The sequence below is a fragment of the Cupressus sempervirens genome, chromosome 10 (genome assembly GCF_028749045.1).
Source record: "Cupressus sempervirens isolate cs-2001-9-10 chromosome 10, ASM2874904v1, whole genome shotgun sequence".
NCBI lineage: Eukaryota > Viridiplantae > Streptophyta > Pinopsida > Cupressales > Cupressaceae > Cupressus > Cupressus sempervirens.
Window position 1 is genome coordinate 511,528,223 of NC_143127.1, and position 24,197 is coordinate 511,552,419.

Sequence of the window (24,197 nt, forward strand, 5' to 3'; positions counted from 1 at the left end):
GGCACATGCATGCAAGACCAAGTCATCAAGTACAAAAAGATTTGAAGGTTAATGCTACAACTATAAGAAGTATGGACATAGAGCATATAAGTGTAGATCAAAGCCCAACTAGTCATCAAACAAGTAAGCTAAGGTAAACCATATTGACAGATCCTATAATTGGGATTACAATACAAGGTATAGTCATCACTAATGTCAAGAGTATGGACATGTTACTGAGAATTGCATTAGAACACATTTTGGAAGTGACTATAGTAGATGGTTGAGTTAAACTACATGTTTTAGTTGTTTCAAGACTAATCACATAAGGAGAAATTGTCCAACAAGGTCAAAAGCACCTAGAAGTGAATTTAATAAAGGAAAAGGAAAGATTGATGTTGAAAGTGTAGATGAACAAGACATGGAAGAAAAAGGAATATTGTAGTACACTTTTTTTAGATGGGATGACTTCATCAAATGGATAAGGTGATCACACTACCCCCAACTAGGCAATAAAGAGGTGTGTATGGGACTGATATTTCAAAGTTCAATTATACATTAGTTCCAAGGATTTACTTTTGAAAAGATCATATATGCATGAAGTAAGATGCAAAGTATTGGTTAGAACTAAGAAGAAATCTATAAGTTTTCATGTTACTACCGAGCTTGAAAAGTTTCATGTTGTTTCCAAATGAAAGTTTAGTTTTTTACGATCTATCAAAGGTGATAGTGTTGACCGAGATCACTATGGTTCTTCAGTGTGGTTGGAATTACATGGAAGCTGAGTGAGTCAAAATTGCTATTGGAGCTAAGCTTATAGTTGTGTAAGCACTAAGCATTTATTACAAAGTTTCAAGGGCTATATGGTCAATTTTTGACTTATTTTCAATTATTCAAGGTTGAAGAGAGCACGAAGAGCATAAGGAGAATTGGAGAAATTGGAGAAATTGATTCAAGAATTTGCATACTAAATTCAACTGCTACTAGACACCAAACATTATATTTTTCAAGGTATTTATTGTCTGCCGAGCTATGCTATTTAAATTTACCTAAACCCTAGTTAGTTGTTATGGCATCTAGCTCTTTTGCTACTATGGTTAAGGAAGGAAACATATTTTCAAATGTTCAATTGATAAGCAATGAGATCAAACAACCAATTTTTAGAGTTATTCATGGTATTTCTTATAAAGAAGACCCATCTGGTGCATTATCTACAATACCACCACAAGTTTTAATGATACAAGATGTAAGGTGTTGCTACAATTATAAGGTAGGAAGCATTAGAGACATTGGAATAAGAGACTTATATGGAAAATTGTGTGAGAACAGAGTACTAAAAGAAGAAAACAAGGTTCTAGAGAGAAAAGGGTTAAATTGTGCCCTAGATTTTTAAAGCATATTCAAGACAGAGTGGATTAAGATTGTGCTTAGTAGAATACATGACAATTCTGTATGGTTGGAGGATGGACCTAACAAAATCACAAAGAGGATTATTCATAGAGTGACAAGGTATCTAACCCTAGACAGAACAAAGACTATGAGGAGTGATGCAAAAGAGACAATTGAGAAGAATATAAGGACACTATGGAATAAGAGAGGGATGACCATAAACACAATTACTAATCCCCTAATTGAATTTTTAGTGAGAGTTATTGCACAAAAATTCTTTCAATCTAGAAGGTTGAATAGTGTACCATATATGGTTGTGGATTTGGGTCACAAGATAATATAGAAAGATCATTCTTATGACCTTGTTGAGTTACAACTCCAATAATTATCAAAAAACTTGGGAGTCATAAGAAAGACAAAAAGCGCACAATGAAAATTCAACTCAATACTTGTTCATATATTTTTCTATGTGTAGAATACTTTCCCCACATTTGGGAAAGTAGCTTGGAAGACTAACATGTTAGTTGTAGTGCATATTGGTGAATTCATAGAGCAACTTGGAGATAATTTTGAGACTATGATGACTAGCTATTTTGAAGACTTTAAGAAGTCAATGAAAAAAAGACTGAGAATTCCAGTGTCACTAGTAGAGAATCATTTCAATGATGTTAATGTAACCTTCTCACTTTATTGGACATGCATCCAAATCAAAATGATATACAATAACAATATTAAGGGTGACTCGATGAATTTTGTCAATCAAGGGAAACTTGATAGATGTTGTCAATCTATTGAGCAATAGAGATAGTTCTAATGGGAGAGTGAAAGGTTTGATTGACTTAGTACACTAATATATTTTCATTTCACAATTATGTGTTTTTTCATTCCTTTAGATAAGGAAATAAGGTTGCAAACTTTCTAGTGAACCTAGCAACCCAAATTAATAATTTTAGAATGGAAGGACATGTCCTCTCTACTGACTAATATTGTCGAAAGATTACACCTAGACAAGAGTGAAACTTTAGTTTAAGTTTTTTAATCATAGGTTAAGGTCAGAAAATTTAAATTCACATGAAGTCTATATTATTTTATTTTTATCACTATATTTCTATAACTTATCTTTTCCTTTTTCTTCTAGCTTTGGTGTTGGGTTTTCTCTATGCTAAGTTTGCAAGAAAGCTAAAATGATAGATAAATTGGTTAAAATTGATCCAAAAGTGAATTCAAGGGTAGAAAATGATTAGGAAGCTTAGAAAATTTTGAAGGTTGACATAATTATGCCGTATAACTTGTCTATGTAAAGCTCTGACCTGATTTAGTTGTTGGAATTTCCTCTAGATCATGGAAGAAGAGGTTGCTGACAATTGGTAGAATTTCATTCTAGGTTTTGATTGAGGTTATTTCTCTAGTGGAAGCTATCCATGTGATCGAATTATCCTACCCAAGAAAATTAAAGGAAATTATAAGGAGTGCATGAGAGCTTTTCTTTAAAAAGCAAGAAAAATATCTACATAGTACATTCAATTGTAAGGATCTCCAAGAGGTCAAATCAAGTGTTGAAAAGCTTCTCATAGGTTAAGTCACCTAGGAAGGTAGATTCAAATTTTTTTATACCGTTCATATTTTTTATTTTCTTAATCACATTTGGAATCAGACAAAATAAACTTTTATTAATTGGTGATATGATTTAAAAGATTTAATGTAATAAGGTTGATAATAGTTTTATTGATCTAATAACTGATTCACTCCCCCCCAATTATCTTGGTGGACTTTACTTTCTAACATGCACACCACAATTCAAATTATAACCTTCACTTCACCAATTCTATAAAGACTAAGTAAATCAAGAACATAGGAAACTAAGTACACATAAGTTAAAATCAATAAAAATTAACATAATTGATAGATCATAGTATCAACACGTTGTTTCATCTTATCAACATCAATTTTTCCAACAAAGATAGCCAAATCAAAGAATTATAAAATGAATTAGGTCAAAAATTGAATAAAAGTCAAACAGATGAGATATGATAATATACTATCTATGTGTTTGAAACTTCTAGGGCACATAGGGCCTAAGAAAAATTAATTCATTTAAATACTTTCCCCTTACTATGAATTATCTAGGTACAACACCTTTACTATCATAGAAGACCTTATTCTTATTATAGCATTTGTGCATAAAAATCATATCCCAATTTTTAATTTATATTTTTTGTATGCAAATGTTAAATACTAAATTATGCATAGTTTATGAAAATCATCATATTATGTTTCAAAATTTTGACATATATTTTTGGGAGTTATGACTATAATATAATAAGAAAGAGCTTGAACTCATTAAAAATATCCATAAAGGAAAATTAGGGTGAATCTCAATAGTAGTGAGGTTTTCAAAACACAATGTAAAGAGTCTTGAGAACAAAATATTCAAAATACAAAAAATATCAATAACCAATAAGGGACCAATTAACAAATTACTTGTTAATATTGGAATTAAAATCTTTCACTTCTTTCTATTCATCGTACACCATATTTAGCTTCTCCTAAAATGAGACTTATTTATAACCCAAATCCTTTGAAATTGGATTGATTTGGGTTAGGGAGTTAGGCAATTCAATTATATACTTTTATTTTTATGACCTTGATGTAGGAGCTACTTGACGACCCCATAAGAAAAAATGACATATGTTCCTAAGGGTCATAGGACCCCTAATAACACATGTTGTCATTGAATGGGTCAAAAGGGGTCATAGGGTACCCTGTGACCCATTTTGACCCATTCAAACATATTAGATATGTTCTTATAGGCATTGAACATATCCTATAATCAAATGCAAACATATTAGATATGTTCATAAGGCTCCAAGGACCCTTATGAAAATATTCTGACATCGAATAGGTTGAAAGGGGTCATAGGGTATCTTATGACCCCTTTTGATCCATATGAACAAATGAGATATGTCCCTAGGAGTCCTAGGACCCTTAGGAACATATGTTTTCATTGAATGGGTCAAACGGGGTCATAGGGTATTGACCCCTATGAACATATCTAATATGTTCGAATGGGTTGAACACATGTTTTTATCAAATGGGTCATAAGGGGTCATAGGGTACCCTATTACCTCTTTCAACCCATTTGAACATATGCAATATGTCCCTAGGGATCCTAGGAACCCTAGGAACATATCTTGTCATTGAATAGGTTGAGAGGAGTTATAGGGTACCACCCTATAGCCCCTTTCGACCCATATGAACAAATGAGAGATGTCCTAGGACCCCTAGGAACAAATGTTTACCATCATTAATTATTATATTTAATAAATTAAATATGTTTACATATGTTTCAAGCACATTATGTTTACCATATTAAATATTGTATTTAATAAACTATATAATATTATAGTATAATAAGACATCATATATTATCTAATATATTAATGTATTTAATAATATATAATGTGATATTAGGAAATCTATTTTATTAGAAGATTATGTAATTATAGATAATATAATATTTTATATTAATACACATTATAAGATTAAAGATTATTATTACTTACATATTATTAACTAATGTAAAATATTGTATTATCTTTAAGATTATTAAAATGTTTCAATTAATATAAAAGCTAAAAAGCTAATTGATATGTTGTTAAATATATATATCAAAATTAGGAGGGAAACATTGGGGAATTTAAGATGAAAATTTGAAATTTAGAAATTATGCACAACACTTCAGGTAATTGATTAATCGAGAATCTAATTAGGCTTGGTAATTACCATGCACAGTTGGTTAACTCAAAAAATGTGATTTTTCCCTATTTAGGTGACTTCTAGATTTTGAAGAGGTATCTAACAACTTTTAATCTAATCGAATTTGTTGAAACGAAAAGGGTTTTGTAAGGACATTCTCAACTTTCTAATGATATATTTTTTGTAAATAGATGAGTTCAGTAAGTAATTATTACTTATTTTTAAATGGAGATACCTATAAAGTGATTGACATCCTGACTAAAAAACATATATAACTTTCAAATTGTAAAATATTTTTGACATTCAAAAGATGTGTCACATTCTATGCTTCACCTACTACAATGATTTTTTTGAAAAATTTGGTAATGTTTTGAATCAGTTAAGTTGGTCAAACACGAGCATTTTTTATTCTAAAAATATAGCAAAAAATCATAATTAATTATTTTCTTGGAATAAAAATACCAAAAAAAAGTGTCACATCCAAGTATGAGTCTATTTCTTATATTTGTAATCTTATAAATAATATTATCAAATGATTACGATTAAGGTGGTCAGATATACACCTACTTTTCATTTTTGTCCTAAAAGTTTTGTAATTCTCTATTAAAATTAAAAAATTTGACCAATTAAATTGGCTATTTTTTGAGATATGGCTAAAAACTACATTCAATTTTCTATAGATTCTGTTCTTACAACTTTTTGATATTAAGTTCATAACAAGTAAATGACATAACCTTGAGTTGTTTATTTTTCACTTCCACTTAAGGCCATAATTTGGTATGCCATGATCCTGCACATACCCAACCTTCCTTCTTTCCATTTTTTTCTAACCCCTATGCTCAAAAATACATTACATATTTAGCACAACACAACCATTCACTACCTCAACCAACCACAACATCTTGTTTAATAGCAATTATACTTTTACAAGTTGTTTGCATTTTGACATTTTTGTAATTTCTAGCTCTAGTCACCTAAACACTTATAGGATGATCCTAAATGACGTGAAATGATCTTAAATGACCTTATACATTTCCTAAATAGATCTGTAATTAGTTTGTACAAGAAACAAATTTATCTAAATACTTTGATGAAGAAACATCTCTTCTAGAATTTGAGAGCAATTGGGATGGACCACGTGTTGGGAACAACCCCAACAAAACATAGTGATTCCCTGACTCAAAAACTAAAAAATAAAAAGAAGCAAAAAGATGCAAAGAAAAAAAAACCCAAACAAAATAGACTCAACACAAAGAAAACTAACACCTAACCAAAAAGACTAAAAAATACTATATATCTACACACACACAAAAAAAAAAAAAAAACCTGAATAATAAGAACATGGGGGTGTTTGTTAGTGAATTTATCATTATGTGTAGTACTAACTAATAATCAACCACATATAGTTTTAGAAAATGTTGATTTGTCTTTGTAGTCAAAAAATAAAATTTGGACAATCTTGGTTGTAGGACACAAATCACACAAAATTATAAGTTGTGGTAACTATCCATGGCCATGATTAATCCATAAACAAGTTCTTTTTCCTTTGACATCATATTCAAACTGAGAAGAATAATGGAAATATATTACCTATTCTAGCAAGTCCCCCACCATAGGGTTACACTCACACATTATAATTTCTCCTTCTAGTGGTCTTATCTCATGGTACACAACTCCACATGCACAAGGAAACATTAGCACTAATGATGTAATATAGCTATCAAAACAAGACTGGAAAGATAGAACATTGTGTTTGTGTTTCTTATTTTCACCATCATTAGCCCTAAACCATGAATTGTCACTTTTAGGATTTTTCAGAATAGAAAATCAATCATAAGCCTTCCTTTTGAATTATAAGGTTCATTAATATCATTAATCAAGGTTTTTTCTCCCTAATATCCCAATGAACCATGTTCAAAATCATAATTACCCTCCATTGCGATCTCCTAGGCTAACAAGAAACCAAGACAACTTATGAATAAAACCCAAATGAATGAATTCTACATGACTTAGTTATTGCATAGTTTGATATATGTGTAGAACACCCATAAATAGACATTTCCTTAGTCAATCTTGAGACCAAATTAAGCACTTTATCCATCTCTTCTAATGACACATCTTGTTTTGAGGGAGTTATCTTATCATTATCCAATGGGGGATCAAAATCACAATAGGAAGCATTGATATCTTATTCTTGATGACTTCATGATTCAAAAATATCATCAACCTCAAGATCTTTTGCATTTCCATCACTTTTTACAACTTTGACAATTTTTGTAACTCTGTGGAGTTTTGGAACTTCAAAATTTTCTGCATCCTCAAAATTTCCTAGGATATCCACACTTATTGCAACATTAGAACTTGAAACAATTTGATTTCTTCTAGCAATTTCAATAGGTTGATCTATCTATGCTAACGCATTAAATATTACATCTTGTCAAATAGCACATTTCAACTCTGAATAAATCCTTTAATGGAGGTGACAATAGTTAGGAACAAAAAGGAAATTTGGATTTTGATCTTCTCCAAGATACTTCAAATTTCTTGTTATGTTATCCATAAAACCTTTCAAAACCTCATCCTTTACATGTAGTTCCTTATGATTTATTAGGGTACTGTTGGTTGGAGCCTCATAATGCATTGGAGTGTTACAAACTTGCATGTTTGGAGAAGTAGGATGTAACCATAAAGAGACATAATCCATTAGAGATTCTTCTCTACTTTTCAAACTTTGTGTGTTCATATTATTTTTGCAATAAATATGTATCTTAGAGTGTCCATGCTCTTTCTCTTCATTGAATGGGAAAACAAATTCCTCTTGATCATCTTCATCATTTTTTCCTTCTATAGATTTATCATATGATTCAAACACCATTGCACTAAACTATAAAGGTTGTTCCTCCATGATTTGGGGATGTTGATGTGAAACATCATTATACCCATATCCATTTTCACTTGGAAACATACATGCAATACCATTATTCTCATTGTTTATGTTATCATAGAGTCCATAATTTATGCTCTAATTTTGAGAATAATTGTTTTAGGCAAAAAGTTGTCTTGGATGATTGCCTTGGTTTCTTGAAGAATTCAACTTTATTATGATGAGTTCATTAGATAAAAGAGACATTGTCTTCTTCATGGCCTCAAACTCACTAGCCATATTTTTCTTGAGTTTAGCAGGTGGAGAATTCTTTTTCTCAAAGAATACAATATTTTGGGGTTCATACCCTGAATATGTAATTGTTGGCATTGGAGCAGTAATAACCTATTATAGTAAAGGTACTGGATTTAAGAGGGGCATTTTATTGGGCATAGTAGATGCTCTTGCTAGAAATGGTTGTATGGCTACTGTATTATTCAAAGTGAAGGAAGATACAAGGGTCCCTCCACCATAGGGATCTACTTGCCTCATCAATGTAACAACCTCTTTGAAGTTCTTTTCAATTGTATTAATGTATCTAGGTGGGAGCCTTTGTAGAAAAATATAAGTTAATGAATTCATTGTTCCAAAATAGATCTAGATGACAACCTCTTGTACTACAGTGTAAGGAAACCCCATTCTTTTATACATCACATAGAAATGATGATTAAACTATGAAATAGTCTCATGGGGATCCCTGTTAATTGAGATGAATTGATGATGTAGGATAGTTGGATCAATGTAGACCTTGAATTGTGCCAAAAACTTTCTCCCAAAAGATTTCCAATCTCTTATTGATGTTGGTGGAAGATTGATGTACCAAATGAATGACATTTCCTCCAAAGTGTAAGGGAAAAGGTGACATACCATGCCCATATGTTGAATTTGGTTTCGATTACAAATTTCCTTGAAATTTTTAATATCATCTTTTTTTGTTCGTGATTCTCCCTAGATGAACCATAGGAAAAATGTTTCAGGATTTTTGGCCAAGTTGTGTAATGGACTAGTTAGGTTCAAAGGTGAACTTTGGGCAATGAAAAAAGACAATGCACATAATGATGGGAATGTGTCAAGTAGAATGTAGAGTGGATGATGATGGAATTTGTAATGTGAGTCGATGGAGCCTAGGTATCCCTTTACCACTATGAGTTTGTAAAAATGACTAATTTCTTAGAACTTGTGTCCACTAGGTGAAGACCTTAAAGCTCACTGAAATAGAGATGGTGGGTCGAGATCTTCCAATTTGTGTTTACTCTAAAAATCACACATTTGAAAAACTCACCTTAGAAATGCACACATCTGAAAAGTGCACCTTCAAAAAGAACACCTCTGTAAAGCACATCTTCTAATGGTTACTGACCTCAAAAAATATAGAACTTTAAAAACTATAGAATTGTCAAACAACAACTTGGTTTTTTAGGCAAAATGGTTTTCTGGCCCTCCTTCTAATGCCACTTCTACTAAGCAATTATTTTGAATGATGCTAATGGTATAAATTATTTCAAATCTCTCCCTTGAAAAGTTATTCAATGACCAACTCCAAGGTTTCAAATGACTATTTTTTAACCTATTGGGTAACTCAATTGAAGATAAATGTGAGTGTTCATAGGGAGGCCTTTTCTGGTATCTATCAATTTTGCACAACTTTGCTGAAATGTAACTACAAAAAAAATATATTTTTATATTTTCTATTTTATGATGAATGTAATTTCCAACCAATGCAAATATATGAATTCCTATTTTACCCAAATGTTTGAAAAGAAAATAACAAAGATAGAGTAACGAGAAATTAAAGCAATGTACTAAAAGGGAAATTTCTAACAGACATAAACCAAAGTAATAACATGTTTTTGAATTTAATTATCAAAAGGATCATGGTAGGAAACCAATTAAATTAGGAGAAAATATTCCTTAACTCCACTGAAACAATTATTGATGGAAACTTTAATGAAAACTGAAAGATGTTTCACATTTCATCAAATCACGAGGCCACAAAAAGTATACTCACATGAGACAAACATTGTGTAAGAAAAATAGTGATCTTTTCTCCAATTCATCACAACAATGAAATTTGTTAATATAAGTCAAACACCAAAACTAAAAGATCTCACAATTATCACAACACAATAAAACCATTAGCTCCATTATTATTTATACACATGCATTCACAAAAATAACACACTTCAAAAAGATTTACTATTAGAGTAATAAGGTATTCATTTATTTATTAAATCATATTTATTTAATTATTAAGTCACTTTTTTTCTTTTTTTTGGCAAAACATTATATTTATATTAATAATAACTGGTTCAAAATAGATCCCAGAGAAAAGAACTAGAAAAGAAAAACTCTAGTCATTGCCTGATACAAAAAAAAAGTAGAAGAAGAAATACTGCATCAAGAGAGAGTATCTATCAACACTAATGAACCTTGTCCTATAGATTCCCAAATTGAGAATATAGTGATTACAAAGAGCCCAAAACTCATATGAATACAATTCATTGTTTGGTGCTAGAGACAAAGCCAAGAACCCAACCAAAAACTATCATAAAGATTACCATCATTGATCTACATCCAAAACTTCAATTGAGACCATGATGTTAGAAAGCCATCTGATGCAAGTGCAATCCAAAACCTTGACATGCTTACAATATCTCAAAAGAACATGTGAGATCCATAAAAAAATAATATGCAAAATCATAGAGAAGTCGTGATTTATTATCAAATAAAATATGAGAAGGGCTCAACCTTATTCTAAACATATTCTTTTGTCACAATATTAACCACAATTTTTTTAATATTTTAAGAAAATTTGAACTCATGACCTCTCACATTAAAGGCTCACAAGTTATCGTTGTGTTGTATGCTAAAATTTAGGCCAATGATTGTGGCTTTTCATGAGTAGTTTTAAAATCAAATTACCATCTTAGTTTGATTACCTTCACATAAAAACTCCATGTAATGTGTTGTGGTTACAAGAATATTTCATTAAATAAACTTTTATAGGAGAAATATTTGTGTATTAGGTTTGTGTAAATGTAAATTTAGTAAAATTTGTTGTTTCATGTTTAGATGAAAAGGCAGGGCATAAAGGTTCAAGGGTATTTGAATGCACCAAAATCTTGGGTTATATTGACCCAATTTATATTCAATAGGGTTTGTGCTAGTAACCCAAAGTTGAAAATAGATTATATTCATTCCAAATCTATGTCATGGTGTTGAAATTTACAAGTGGGAAGTATACTTTTGTGAGGAGGGGGGGTGGGGGGGCGGGGGGTGAATCATAAGTACTAAACTTTAACCTTTAAAACTTCTTAACTTAAATCAATACATGCATTAAAACATATTGAAATAACATGAAAGTAAAAGCATGCATGAAAAAAATTTGACACCAGATTTAATCACCTAGAAACCCTCCAAAATGAGAAGGTAAAAATGGGGTGTGGATGACACCCACAACTTACTACTGTAGCAATAATGTAACTTGTCAAGGTTACAATGTTTGACCATTAACAATGGTCTACCCTATGAGAGGCCTGCCTTGTTAAAGGCTTGTACACCTTGTTAGAAGTGCACCTATCTAAAGGATTTACAAGACATTCACTTGGAATGCCACCCTATTAAAGGATTTATACAATGATTTTTAAACCAACCTAAGTCTATAGGATTTCATTCTACTACAACAATTATTACAGAGTATAGTAGAATGTTTGACCTGATCACTTACAATTTGATATTGCTGATTTCACATTCTTGTTCTATCTAATCTGATCCCCACTAATCTAATATGAAACTTTTATAATGTTGATTCTCTATTCTACTAATTGATCTTGCAATACTCTTGCTCTACCAAGTAACCTTGAATGTCCTCTTATCACTTCACCCCTTTTACTCCTTTTGTTCTTCGCTCACATGCATCACACTCTCATCATTTAATGCATATGAATTATGGGGCTTCGATCTCCTTAAAAATATTTTGTGACTTAGGGTTTAGTATGAATCTATGGCTAAGATTCATCAATTTTTCCTATTTAGCATTCCAATTATTTGATTGGTTGCATGTTGATTACATAGGGAATCAAATAGATTCGATCTTATCCATTAGTTGGCATGCAAAATGGTTTACATCTTAGTTTGAGAAGGCACAAACTCTTATGTTGATTCTGTGTTGCTCGACACTTGCTGATTATTGATGCTCAACACTTACTAAAATTCTATTTTTCTCAGCACCTAAACATGCTCAGCACCTATTTTTCACTCAACACATATACTCACTCGACACTGTCTATTTTCTCAACACCTAAGTGACTCAATACTTACTGTATTTCTAGCTCAACACATATTGCAACTCGACACTTGTATATATTATACTTGGCATAAGTTGCTAGCTAGGTATGAACTTAGAAAATAGCTTAAGTGTGTTGACACTCAATTGTCAAAAGCATTCTAAGATCAACAATCACCCCCTTTGACATGAGTGTCAAAAAAACTTAAGTATGCATGATGAGTCTATCTCCCTTAAGTATAATACTATTAAAGTTTGACATATATATAAAACTTCAAAACTGTTCAAATTTTTTTGAAGGACTATATACCTTAAAATTGTTGTAACTCCCCCCGAGTTTATGTGCCATTTTTTGTATCCAAATGTAACGCCCCGCCAAGGGATCCAAAAGAATTAACCTAAAGTTTCACTAAGTTTGCTAAACATTTTTTTTTTTTTAAGAAAGAAAGTATGACATACACATCAAACAAATAGTAGCGGAAGCAATAACATGTAATCATCGACAAACATACATTGCAAGTTACATTTCTTAAAGATCCCATGACGTTGAGTCACGTTTAAATTTAATTAATTCTAAGTCTAACAACTAACACATACATATAGAAGAATAATCAGAAACTCCAATGTCCATAATATACATTTGTTCCGAATGCTCCTTGGCAAATTAATTCGGAATGCTCATTCATCCACTGTACATGTCACAGGGTATGAAAGGCTTAAAAGAATATACATCTGTAAAGATCAAGATACAACATCCTCAAATCCATGATACAAAGTACAGTAAAAATATATGAAAATTATTCACCATACATGATACATCCATACATCCATAATGATAAAACATCTATCATAAAATCTAATCATCCATCATACTAATCCAAGAACATAGTGTAGGTAAATGCCAATCACGAAAACTCCAGCCACGGTGACCACGGAATGGATCTGAATGGTAAGAGTAAAAGCACTACCACCCGACCGCGTGGAACCTAAATGGTCCACTCCCACCGCGCTGAGGAGATAGTCTCAAGTCCCAAATAGGATAACAAAACCTATAATCATAAATACTCTCTAAGTCCAGGAAATCCTATAAGTATACTAACTCAAGGGTTCCTAAAAAGATCGACATCTAAAACCCAGGGGTACCACAAGACACGTAGGAAACCTAATATGCAAGCGGGAAAGTGTCATCGCAAAAGTCATGTAGAAGTTACCCGAGCAATCCCTTAGGAATCCCGGGTCCCTACTGATCCTGCGGCCACTAGTATCCTCTCGTACTGACGAGGCATACTATGGTATGCAAGGTCGTAACCAAGCGTCCTCTCTACCCCATCCTAGTCTGTACTAGCACTCATGGCATGGGAGAGAACATACAATTATCTTGTTAGGTTCATTTTCTCTCATTTAGTGTAAATGTTTTCACTTATTAAAAATGACTTACAATGGGTTTCTCTAGGCAGCCTCTTAGGGCTCCGACCCCCATTGCAAGCCACTTCCCGACTCTACACATAGATAACCTACCCTAGCTCATGAACTCATAAATCAAGAATCATAATAAAACCATCTCAATCCTATGCGAGCAACTGAAAATATCATAAAAAGATAATCCACAAAATATATCAGTTCTTCATGAGCAACAGATAACATCAAATAGTAATCAAGTAATCACGACAGTTCTCTATTAGCAACTGAAGGCATCAATGATAAGTCACAAAATCCAATGGTTCTCTAATGAGCAACCAGAAAGCAATACAAGTATAACTGTTCGAGACTCAGAAATGGTTATCAAATATAACTGATCGAGACTCAAAAATGGTTAAGTTAGGTGTTCTCAAACACATACATCTCAGCTTCACACAAGGAACTGGAAAGCAATCACAAACAGTAAACACAATCATGTCATAGAGCACTTCATCACATTACCATGGTCAGGTTAAGAAAGATCGAGACCAAATCATCATGACATCACATTCAAGACCCCGAGCCTCTGGTAACAACCTAAACTGGTCAATACTAAAGCAACCCCAAAATACAGAGAACACAAAGAAAACGTCACAGTCTCACAAATTGAATTTGACTTCGAAAGTATATCATAAAGGTTTCAGTTTGTAGATTAACGTATATTTCAACAACTAAGTTTCACAGCTTACCCCAACGAATTAACCCGTTCCCATAATTAATCATAACGCAACTTAAAAGTAATTAAAAATAATTAGAGGGATAATTATATTGATTTAAACTAAAATGATTTACAATTTATTAAGATCAATATTGTTGATAATTTAAATAAATTAAAATTTCCTTGAGTAACTTCAATTATCAATTAACTTAATTAAATTAAATTAATTAATAATTACATAAATACCTATATTAATTTCTTAGTAATTATCAATCATAAATAAAATAATTCCATTAATTAATAACTATTTTCAAATGCATTATTATTTAAATTAATAAATAATGATAAAACTTATCAATATTATTAAATAATGTTGAAGTTTACATTATAAAACATATTAATGAACTATTATTAAATAATATTGAATTTAATACTAAAATCCATTAATTATATTATTAATAAAAATTACCAATAATATAAAACTTTTCATAATTATTATTAATTAAAATAATGATTAAAAAAGTAATCTATTTTTAAAAATAATAATTATTAACAATTTTTAATAATTTAAAAAAACTTTACAAACTTTAAAGTATGCCCAAATTAATTAGGCCGTCGTTAGCTCCGTGCAGGGTCGCAGAGCACGACTGCTGCCGCAGTCGGCCTGCGTAAGCAGGTACGACTGCACAGCAGTCGGCCTGCCTTCCATTGCTGCAGCGCACGACTGCTGCTGCAGTCGGCCTGCGTCAGCAGGTACGACTGCACAGCAGTCGGCCTGCCATCAAAAAAAAGGGCACGGGTGGGGGTAATTCCCCCACCAATTAATTTTTTTTTTTTTTTTTTTTTTAAATTATTATTATTATTATTATTATTTTTTTATAATATTAACAATTTTTTTTTTATAAAGAATTCTATTTATTTAAGTAACAAAATATTACAATCAAACAAATTTTATTAACCAATTCACTCTATTTTATTTATTATTATCATTTTTATTATTTAAAAAAAAAAACAGATCCCACCCAAAATAAATACAATAATTCCTTAATCTAGAAACGAGGGTTTCAAATTGATTTATTTTACCAATTCTATTATATAGGTGAAATACAATATAGTATCATAAGGTTCATAAGAGAGCGAAAGAATCAAATAGTGAAATCTAGACAATTCGGATTGATAATCCACAAGCACGAAGAAGACAAGATTATCAAATTGCATAATTCAACCCGTGATCAAACACAAGGCCCTACCTCAATCTGATGCTATTATGCAATCTCCGAAAGCTGTACGAGAATTCGCTCCTCTTCAATAACCTTCTTCTGAAAATCTTCTTTAGAATTCGCCTTCTGAAATTTTCTTCCAAAAGTTGTCTCCCTAAAAATTCCCGTCCAAATTCCTATTCCTCAAAAATGAACCCCCCCAAAGTTGTGATAAGCAAATTCTCCTCAATTCGGGGCACTAATTGTGCGTTTACCCGAGAAGACTCTTTTCACAACTCAGTTAACTCCAAATTAACTTTTATTATCTTTTCTAATTCTTTTGCATTCAACTTTCATGCACATTAAGTTGAATTATTAAATAACTTTATTTAAAATTTCACTTGACTTCAATTCTTAATTAATTTATTACTTTAAATCTTATGTGCACTTTTAAGAAATTAAAATAACATTATTAATTTTTATAATTTAATCTTTTAATTTAATTCTTATATTTAACTCATGATTAGATCATGCGATCTAGAATTTTTTAATAAATTTATATCTTTCAACTTTTTAATTTATTTTAGAACTTAATTGATAACATATTTAATTAATTTAAATAACAATAATATTTAGCATTTATTTAAAAATGAACTTCAAATATATTATTATTAAATTAAATAAATATTATCCTGTTCTAAATATATCTTAAACTTTAATTTCCAATTTTGATTCTTTTATTTAATTAATTAATTAATTAATTAAATATAAAGATATCATAATAATTCCTTATTAAATTAAATCATTAATTAGTCTTTTTAATTAGACTTAATTAATAGAAAATACACCAAGGACTCATAAAGCAACATACGAAAACCCATCATTGAAAAATTACATACCAAATCAAACAGAAAGGTTATAATCACCAAATTACATCATTTGATGCATTCGGAGAGTACTTAACTCAGATACTTGTCCTAATTATCAATTAGGACAATTGGCTAAAGGGTTTAGGATTTGGACTTAAGAGTTTATCTCCCCTCTCTTACCATTGAGACAGTGCGATAGGGTACGCTCATCCTGACAATTTAGGGAAGTCGATACCCGGTACCTGCAACCTGCATAAAATCCACGCATGTACAAACACAATATTCTAAGCTAAACAGGCAATGGCAAGAAGTGGTGCATCGTGTAGATCCTGACTAGCAGGTGACTACGACTCCCTTCCTTAACCATATCAGAAACACCATACATAATTAAAACAACACGCACACCATACACATGCAGTATGGGGTAAGTATCCATAAGAGGCACATGAAATAATAAGCCATCTAACTAATCATCATCGATAACTAAAACCATTGAATAATCATCATACATGTACGAAATATAGAGTACCAAGTAATCTCATCATATAATAAACTGAGTGTAAACATCCTCTGATAATCTCTAAAATAATAATACTACTCAACAAACATAAATTGGCCTAAAAGAGTTTGGCAATCATATCATAAATGTAGCACGAAAAAAATGTAAACTAGGGGCAGGCACTACATCCACCCCCCCTAGACTTAGGCTTACTCCTGGAAGCCTATAAACAAATAGGGATATAAATCCCGTAATCTAGATGCATCCTCCCATGTAGCTGAAGAGTCATCAGTAGGGTCCCATTGGACCCTTACCTGCTCTATGGTTCGACCCCTGAGGGTCAACTCCCGCTGCTCCAGAATACGTATTGGCTCCAAAGCCAGCTGCCCGTCCTCTACCTGTAAAGCATTCCAATCAAGAATATGTACAACATCAGGAATATACTGTCTAAGTACCGAAACATGGAAAACATCGTGAATGCGAGCAAGGCTGGGTGGTAAAGCAAGACGATAGGCAACTGGACCAATCCTCTCAAGAATATCGAATGGTCCCACAAAGCGAGGTGCTAGCTTCGAGCCCTTTCCATAACGGATCGGACTCTTCCGCGGACGCACTCTCAAGAAAACCTTCTCACCCACAGCAAACTGCTTATCTGACCTATGAGCATCGGCATACTTCTTCTATCTATCCTGTGCCATTGTCAAGTGCTCTCGGATACGCACCACCTGTTGCTCCATGTCACGAAGCATCTCTGGGCCCAACAGGATGCGATCCTCAAGGCTATCCCAACTCAAAGGTGTACGACAAGGGCGACCATATAAGGCTTGGAAAGGTGCCATGCCAATAGAACTGTGATAACCGTTGTTGTAAGCAAACTCCACTAGGTAGAGATAGTCCTCCCAATGAGTCTGCCTATCCATCACGTACATCCTCAACATATCCTCGAGAACCTGATTCACTCTCTCTGTCTGCCCATCTGTCTCTGGGTGATATGCTAAACTGAAGTTCAACTGTGCTCCAAGATCATGCTGTAGTGATGTCCAAAATGCGGAAGTGAAAACATGATCCCTATCCGAAATGATCTTTCAGGGAATACCATGTAGTCTCACAATGTCACGCATGAAGACATTAGCTATTGAAGCTGCAGTGTAGGAAGACCTGATTGGTGCAAAATGTGCCACCTTGGTCAACCGATCAACGGTGACCATGATAGCATCATGACGACGAAGAGTCATAGGTAATCCTACTATGAAATCCATAGAGATGATGTCCCACTTCCATGAAGGAACGAGATTCGGTTGCAAGAGTCCTGCCGGATGTTGGTGTTCTGCCTTGACTCTCTAACACTCAAGACATCTAGCCACAAAATCAGCAATGTCGCGCTTCATCCCGGACCAATAGAATAAACGTCGCAAATCTGCATGCATCTTCTTGACACCTGGATGTGCCGAGTAAGGTGCACGATGGGCCTTTGATAGGATCAATATGCGAAGTTCATCCAGTAGCGGCACATAGATCCTTCCTGAAAGTCTCAAAAGGCCATCTGACTCTAGGACATAGCCTGAAAACTTACCCTCCAAGGATCTCCCTGAATTGATCTCACTGCACACCTCCAAATACCATGAATCAGTGGGGAGTGTCTGAAGTATCTGACATCTCAAATTGACACTAAGAGTCATAGATGATATCACATGCTTCCTGCGACTCAAAGCATCAGCTACGACATTCTCCTTCCCCTGGATATACTTCACCTCAAAGTCATACTCGCACAAAAACTCCATCCAATGCCTTTGCCTAGCATTCAGATTAGGCTGCGTGAATATGTACTGAAGACTACGATGATCGCTATGTAGTTCAAATCTGTGTCCCAACAAGAAATGTCTCCATCTCACTAAGGCATGAACTACTGCTGTTAACTCAAGGTCATGTGTAGGATAATTCAACTCATGATCCTTGAGTTTGCGTGACTCATATGCAATCACTCGACCATTCTGCATTAGAACTGCTCCAATACCCTCGAGGGAAGCATCTGTACACACCATGAACTCACCTTCTGGATCAGGTACAGCTAAGATCGGTGCACTGGTCAGAAGCTCTTTGAGTTTCTGAAATGCTTCTACACACTTTTCTGTCCAAAGAAACTTCTTTCCTTTCCTCTGAAGGGAGGTAATAGGGTGTGCTATTCTGGAGAAGTTTTGAACAAATCTGCGATAATACCCAGCTAGACCCATGAAACTACGAATCTCCGACACAGTAGTGGGTGCAGGCCAATCTACTATTGCCTGGATCTTTGCAGGGTCTACAGAGATACCTTCGCCTGAAATAACGTGTCCCAAATACTGTATCTCTGATTGAAAGAAATCACACTTTGCCGCATTGGCATAAAGTTGATTATCTCTCAAGCACTGCAAAACTAAACTCAAATGTTCCTCATGTTCCTTTTGGGACTTAGAATATATCAGAATATCATCGAGGAACACAAGAACAAATCTATCAAGATAGGAACAGAACACCCCATTCATTAAGCACATGAAAACTGATGGAGCGTTTGTCAGCCCAAAGGGTACCACTGTGAACTCATAATGCCCGTAGCGAGTTCGGAAGGCGGTCTTATGAATATCAGCCTCCTTGATGCGAAGTTGATGGTATCCTGACTTAAGATCAATCTTAGAGAACACTGTAGCTCCCTTGATCTGATCAAATAAATCATCAATCATTGGTAAAGGATATCTGTTCTTTATTGTCACCTTATTCAGTTGTCTGTAATCGATGCAAAGGCGCAAAGAACCATCCTTCTTCTTCACAAAGAGCACTGGAGCTCCCCATGGTGATACACTAGGTCGAATACTACCCTTGGCCAAAAGTTCCTCTAACTGCAAACGCAACTCACTTAGCTCCTGAGTGGTCATACGGTAAGGCGCTCTAGAGATAGGTTCCGCTCCTGGAGTGAGCTCAATGCTAAAATCAATGTCTCTCTTCGGAGGCATGCCTGGAATCTCACTCGGAAAGACATCAACATACTCCTGTAAAATAGGGTGATCTAGGGCCTTCCTTGTAGATTCTTCCTCATCAAGCTCATTTACCGAAACGAAAAATACCTGACACCCCTTACGAAAGCTTCGCTTAAGTTGCATAGCAGAGATCATCCGTAGGGATATAGGCCTCGGTATCCCCACAATCTCCACATCCTTCCCTTGGTCATCCTGACACAAAATGGTCTTCTTTCTGCAGTCAATACTAGCCCTATGAGAGCCAAGCCAATCCATACCTAAGACCACATCGTAGGAGCCAAGAGGAATAACTCGAAAATCGACTGAAGTCTCGAACCCTCCTATGCTAAGTCCACACTTGTGAACCACCGAATCTGTGGAAACTTTAGCACCTGAGGCTAGTTCCACTTGCCAACCATGGTCTTGCTTAACCGACTCCAACTTACACTTATCAACTAGAGATGGAGAAATGAAAGAATCTGTAGCACCTGAATCAAATAATACAGAGAGAGGTGTACCTCAGATAGCTCCTGTAGTCTCAACTACTGTCCCCTGATGGTCTGCCTGACGGTGATCCACCGCTGCAAAAACTCTATGAGGTCCACCTGTATTTCTGACTGTAGGCTCAGATGCTGCTGGCCTGGGTCCTGAATACTGAGATGCTCGTTGTGGGCAGTATGCTGCAATATGACCAATCTGTCCACACGAATAACATCCCGTGCCTCTGCCAGATCCTCTCCCTATAGGTGGTGCATTCGACTGCTGTTGGCTACCCCTGCTAGCAAAAGACTGCTTTCTCTGTGCAGGCCGAGATTGCTGATTCTGCCTATTACGTTGAGCATTGCGATTGATCCTAGGGTTGGATCCACCGCCACCACTCTATGCCTGAGGGTAAAATCCCTTATGCTGCTGAGGCTGCTGCTGAGAATGTGGCTGAGAATACTGATTCCTCCTAGGGAAGGGAGGCTTCCTGGTTCCACCGGAATTGTGGTTGCCCTTAGATCCTGCTATAGTAGGCGCTCCCACAAATCCTCCTTGCCCAAAGTTGACACTCTGCTCTACCAGGATAGCTCGATGTACCGCATCCTTGAGGGTCTTAGGCTCAAATACCTTAACACCCCCAATAAAATGGTTGTTCAAGCCTCGAATGAAATGTTGTGCCAACTGTGCTGGGTTGTCACTGAATCCCGAAAAAGGCATGAGCTCATAGAACTTGCGCTCATACTCTACAACGGTCATAGTGAACTGTCTCAGGTTATGGAACTCATCTGCTCTATGCTGCTTCCATTCCTCTGGTAGGAATCGCTCATGAAAACTCTCCAAGAAAATCTCCCAAGTGACACTACCCATGTCAATGCCCTACTTCTTCTCCTCAATACTCCACCAGGTGGCTCCATATAACTCCAGATTGGTAATGGCAAACCTCGCTTTGACATTACTGTCAAAGTCCTGCATAGCAAAAATCCTGTCAAGGGCAATAAGCCACTGCTCAGCTACATACCCAGAACCTTGCCCATTAAAGGGTTTGATCTTGGACCTCTGAAGATCCTTCATCTGAGAAGATACTATGAATCTATGTTGGTCCTTCTGAGGACTCCTAGATCTGCGTCTATGCTCATGTCCATCCTGGTGTGCTCTATCCTGCTCAAGAACAGGAGGTAAGCGATCAATAAGGGTCCGCATCATTTGCCTCAGATCAACCTCCTCAGAGTCGGCATGTCCCTCATTGTGGTTCTCTTCCTGATGCTCACTGACATGCTCTTCCCTATTCTCTTCCTGAATGGGGCTCTCATGGATAGACTCATGAACACTAACATCTTTACCTCGTCCACGACCTCTACCACGGCCAAGGCTACGGCCCCTAACGGAAGATCTCGTCCCAGATACCATCCTACAATAATATCCAAGACACAAGATGCTAAAATAATCATGAAACATACTACTGAAATACATAGATAAAAGACACATGTTTTGCAAACAAGATATTTTCAGTTTTCAGTTTACCTATAATTTCAGTTTAAGTATAATTTCAGTTTTGAAGTTTTGAGTGTTGAAGTATGAATAAAATAGGTAACTAATAGTTTATATACAGTTTCAGTTCAACTAGCTTCAAGTCTTAGTTTAAGGTTTGCATTTTTATTCAACTAGTTAACACTAGTGGCGTTCCAATATACCCAAAGCTCCCAATGTAGAAACTTGGGCTCTGATACCAGATGTAACGCCCCGCCAAGGGATCCAAAAGAATTAACCTAAAGTTTCACTAAGTTTGCTAAACATTTTTTTTTTTTAAGAAAGAAAGTATGACATACACATCAAACAAATAGTAGCGGAAGCAATAACATGTAATCATCGACAAACATACATTGCAAGTTACATTTCTTAAAGATCCCATGACGTTGAGTCACGTTTAAATTTAATTAATTCTAAGTCTAACAACTAACACATACATATAGAAGAATAATCAGAAACTCCAATGTCCATAATATACATTTGTTCCGAATGCTCCTTGGCAAATTAATTCGGAATGCTCATTCATCCACTGTACATGTCACAGGGTATGAAAGGCTTAAAAGAATATACATCTGTAAAGATCAAGATACAACATCCTCAAATCCATGATACAAAGTACAGTAAAAATATATGAAAATTATTCACCATACATGATACATCCATACATCCATAATGATAAAACATCTATCATAAAATCTAATCATCCATCATACTAATCCAAGAACATAGTGTAGGTAAATGCCAATCACGAAAACTCCAGCCACGGTGATCACGGAACGGATCTCAATGGTAAGAGTAAAAGCACTACCACCCAACCGCGTGGAACCTAAATGGTCCACTCCCACCGCGCTGAGGAGATAGTCTCAAGTCCCAAATAGGATAACAAAACCTATAATCATAAATACTCTCTAAGTCCAGGAAATCCTATAAGTATACTAACTCAAGGGTTCCTAAAAAGATCGACATCTAAAACCCAGGGGTACCACAAGACACGTAGGAAACCTAATATGCAAGCGGGAAAGTGTCATCGCAAAAGTCATGTAGAAGTTACCCGAGCAATCCCTTAGGAATCCCGGGTCCCTACTGATCCTGCGGCCACTAGTATCCTCTCGTACTGACGAGGCATACTATGGTATGCAAGGTCGTAACCAAGTGTCCTCTCTACCCCATCCTAGTCTGTACTAGCACTCATGGCATGGGAGAGAACATACAATTATCTTGTTAGGTTCATTTTCTCTCATTTAGTGTAAATGTTTTCACTTATTAAAAATGACTTACAATGGGTTTCTCTACGCAGCCTCTTAGGGCTCCGACCCCCATTGCAAGCCACTTCCCGACTCTACACATAGATAACCTACCCTAGCTCATGAACTCATAAATCAAGAATCATAATAAAACCATCTCAGTCCTATGCGAGCAACTGAAAATATCATAAAAAGATAATCCACAAAATATATCAGTTCTTCATGAGCAACAGATAACATCAAATAGTAATCAAGTAATCACGACAGTTCTCTATCAGCAACTGAAGGCATCAATGATAAGTCACAAAATCCAATGGTTCTCTAATGAGCAACCAGAAAGCAATACAAGTATAACTGTTCGAGACTCAGAAATGGTTATCAAATATAACTGATCGAGACTCAAAAATGGTTAAGTTAGGTGTTCTCAAACACATACATCTCAGCTTCACACAAGGAACTGGAAAGCAATCACAAACAATAAACACAATCATGTCATAGAGCACTTCATCACATTACCATGGTCAGGTTAAGAAAGATCGAGACCAAATCATCATGACATCACATTCAAGACCCCGAGCCTCTGGTAACAACCTAAACTAGTCAATACTAAAGCAACCCCAAAATACAGAGAACACAAAGAAAACGTCACAGTCTCACAAATTGAATTTGACTTCGAAAGTATATCATAAAGGTTTTAGTTTGTAGATTAACGTATATTTCAACAACTAAGTTTCACAGCTTACCCCAACGAATTAACCCGTTCTCATAATTAATCATAACACAACTTAAAAGTAATTAAAAATAATTAGAGGGATAATTATATTGATTTAAACTAAAATGATTTACAATTTATTAAGATCAATATTGTTGATAATTTAAATAAATTAAAATTTCCTTGAGTAACTTCAATTATCAATTAACTTAATTAAATTAAATTA